Raw genomic sequence first — 4071 nt, 5'->3', positions numbered from 1 at the left:
GGTTTTCCTTGTGTGAAAGCAAAGCAAACCAAAGGGGAACCAATACTGGCATTATGGAAACGTAGCGTAATGTTAAAAAATTAAACAATCTACACAAGTGACGTTGCAGTGACATTATCAGAATGATTAAACATGTTACAATAAAACACTACAATCAGAAAACTTGACAGATTGAATGTTCTTAGAATGTTAACTGTAACACTCATAAAACTACTATCTACTAACTAAAAAATGTTAGCTGGGAAACCACTGCATCACAGCTCTAATACATCAATACAACATACAGCTGTACTGAGCAATATCACAGTAGGGGGGTGATGAGGGACATTAGGTACATCTACCCACCCAGAGAGAGCTAGAAGAGTTGTGCTCTCTCTGACTCCAGCTGCTGATGCCCCTAATTTGCTAACTGTTCCAGGATTTGAACCAGCAATCACTGCTTGATGAAATACATCTCTAGGATGCTCCACTTGATGAAATGATGTGTGGGGGGCACCAAAAGCAATTGTACTTAAAGGGCACCCTTTAAGTACTAATGCTTGTGGTGCCCCCACACAATAATTCAGTTTTCCCAAAACTAACTGGTTCTATTCATGAAATTTTGGGTAGCATATTTTGTTTACATCAGTAATGTATATATGTTGGTCTTTATGTTTAACACTGTCAGTAAAAAAAAAGATAATGTATAACAATAAGGATCATGTGTTTAAATATTTATGCGGACGCAGCCCCTGTGTTTTCAGTGTTTGGTTGTCTGGTCTTGTGCGTGTTCAGCGTCAGTCAGTTTGCTGTTCCTTTATTTTTTTTTGTTTTGTGAATTTATTTAGTGTTTATTCTAGTGGTTCTGTATGTTCTTGTATCTTGTTTTTTGGTTTAGTTTTGGTTTATTGTAGGGCTGCAGCTATCGATTATTTTAGTAATTGAGTACTCTACTGAAAAATCGATTTGATTAATCAAGTAATCGGATAAAACATAAAATAAGAGATTTCATAAAATAAGAAATTTCACTTAATAATGAATGACCCACTGGTTTTATTTTTAAATTCACAACACACATATCCACACTGCAAACACAAATATAAATAAATGAAACACAAAATAGACATAAATACCACAAGTTATAATTTAATAATTAATAATTTAATAACTTAAGTAAAATTATTTAAACTTAGGATTTATTGTAAGTATTAAATATAGTGCATTAATCAATAAAAAAGGCATAAACTTTGAAACTCCACAGCGCTGTGTTTACTGCTTACATAAAGCCTGTTTTAAGTCTAGAACTTGTCTCCTTTGTAATAAACTAAACACACATATTAGACAGTGTTTCTAATAATCAGCACTCCACAGTGCTGTCGTTCTGTTATTATGGTACGTTAATGGTACGATAATCTCATTGATTTATAATAAGTTAAATTTACCTGCTCACCGCTGGAAAAACCTCCGCCTCCTCCACGCCTCCGTTTCCTGTGCGTGGGTGACGTAACGCTCAGCACGCTATTTCACATTAAAAGTCTGTGCTAAATTCCGAACTCTGCATTTTAAAATGAATTAAAAACACTTCCTCGAGGCACAGAAAATTAATCAATCCATTTTTTAAAGCGAGTAACTCAAATTATTCGAGTAATCATTTCACCCCTAGTTTATTGTTTTTTTTGTTGTACATAAATTACCTGCATTTACCTCCGCCTCGTGTCCTCCATGCTGCAATTCTTGACAAAACCTAAGAGTAGTGACTCTAAAACTATCAGTAATGTCAGTAATGTCAGCAGGCTCTGTAAAAAGAGTAATTATGGCAATAAAAAAAAAACATAAACCATATACTGCATACCATATAATGTGTATATTGTATTGAATGTAATATATTGATCAAGCTCCCACCCACAACCTTGAGAACTTCAATGCTTTTAACGTCATAACCTAATAATAAATTGATCTTTCTACCACAGGAAAGAGTTTTTTAGTGCATTGGCAAATACAGTAGCTCTCACTGCATCTTCACCATGCTGTGCACAGACTAATGCGGTTATGTGCTTGTGGTGAGATGCTTGCACTACTTTTCTCTGGACCTTTAGAGTTGGCACATATTTTTCTGGGTCAATTATTTTGCACACTGAGAGCAATAATAATACTTTCTGATCAAATGTGAGGAAATCACAGATAGAAATGTGTTAAATATTTAAAAAAGAAATGTATAGTCAACTGTGAAAAGTTACAGGAGATGATTAAATTAAAGGCAGCTAAGGAAAAAAAAAACAAGTTATTTCCTTCCATGCATTGCATGCTGGGTAGTTTAACTGTGACCTTTAACTGTGACCTGAGCTTGCGGTCGTTGTGGCTTTTGAGGGACAACGACCACCAGTGCTAAGAATGTTCAGGAACGAAAATGCACGTACATATTTATATCACACACTTTTGCTTTTGACGTACATTGGTTTAGGTTTTAGGGTTATATATGTGTTCTGCAAAATTATTCATACCCCTTGGGCTTAAAGTGACAGACCTTTACAAAGTAGCACATAATCGTGAAGTGGAACAAAAATGATGGTTTTCAAAACTTCTAAAAAAAGTATGACATGTAAAAGTATTCATTCAATGCAATCAACTGCCTTCAGAAGTCACTTAATTAGTTAAAAGAGTCCAGCTGGGTGTAATTTAGTCTCAGAATAAATACACCAGTTTTGTGAAGGCCTCAGTGGTTTGTAAGAGAACACTAGTGAACAAATAGCATCATGAAAACCAAGGAACTCACCAGACAAGTCAGAGATAAAGCTGTGGAGAAGAAGTTTAAAGCAGGGTTACATATATTCACATAAACATATCCCAAGCATTAAGCATCTTAAGGAGCACTGTTCAATCCATCATCCAAAAATGAAAAAAAAAAAAGTAATCTACACCTGCAAACCTACCAAGAGATGCCTGTCCACCCAAACTGACAGATCGAGCAAGAAGAGCACTGGTCAGAGAAGCAGCCAAGAGGCCCATGGTCACTCTGGAGGAGCTGCAGAAATCCACAACTAAGGTGGGAGGATCTGTACACAGGACAACTATAAGTTGTGCACTCCACAAATCTGGCCTTTATAGAAGAGTGGCAAATAGAAAAATATAGTTAAAAGAAAGACATAAGAAGTGCTGTTGGCAGTTGCAGCAAACATGTGGAAGAAGGTGCTGTGGTCAGATGAGACCCTGAACACACCATCCCCACTGTGAAACATGGTGGTGGCAGCATCATTCTGTGGGAATGCTTTTCTTCAGCAGGGAAAGAGATGCTAGTTAGAGTTAATGGAAAGATGGATGGAGATAAATACAGGGAAATCCTAGAAGAAAATCTGATGGAGGCTGCAAAAGAAAGAAGATTCACCTTCCAGCAAGACAATGACCCTAAACATACTGCCAGAGCTGCAGTGGAATGGTTTAGATCAGAGAATAGTCATGTGTTAGAATGGCCCAGTCAAAATTCTGACCTAGGTACCATTGAGCTTCTGGGGCAGGACATGAAAATCACTGTTCGCTGAGCTTGAGCTGTTTATAAAGAAGAGTGGGGCAAAATTCTTAGTCTCTAGATGAGCAAAGCTGGTAGAGAAAAACCCTAAAAGACTTGCAGCTGTATTTGCAGCAAAAGGTGGCTCTACTAAATATTGATATAGGGGGCTAAATACCTTTGCACATCCCACTTCTCAGATTTTTATTTGATTAAAGTTTTAGGAAACCATGTATCATTTCCATTCCAATTCACAACTATGTGCTACTTTGTGTTGGCCTATCACTTAAAATCTTAGTAAATACCTTTAGGTTTGTGGTTGTAAGGTGACAAGGGATATGAATACTGATAATAGAAAAAATAATGTTTAATGAATGATAAACATTTTGTAAGTATGCATTATTATGTTTTGTTCAAAATAAACTGTTTTATTTACTGAGAGTGCTGATCTGCTCCACTCTCTGCAAAACTGCAAGGTTTGCAGTTGGTCCCATATGTGCAAGAAAGGTACAATTAGCAAGTTAGCAAGCAAACACATTTGTTTAAAAGTATTTAAGCAAGTTCAGTAATACAACAGAAATAATTTTACA

This window comes from Astyanax mexicanus, chromosome 21 (assembly GCF_023375975.1).
Source record: "Astyanax mexicanus isolate ESR-SI-001 chromosome 21, AstMex3_surface, whole genome shotgun sequence".
Classification (NCBI taxonomy): domain Eukaryota; kingdom Metazoa; phylum Chordata; class Actinopteri; order Characiformes; family Acestrorhamphidae; genus Astyanax; species Astyanax mexicanus.
Note: the sequence above shows the minus strand (reverse complement) of the source record.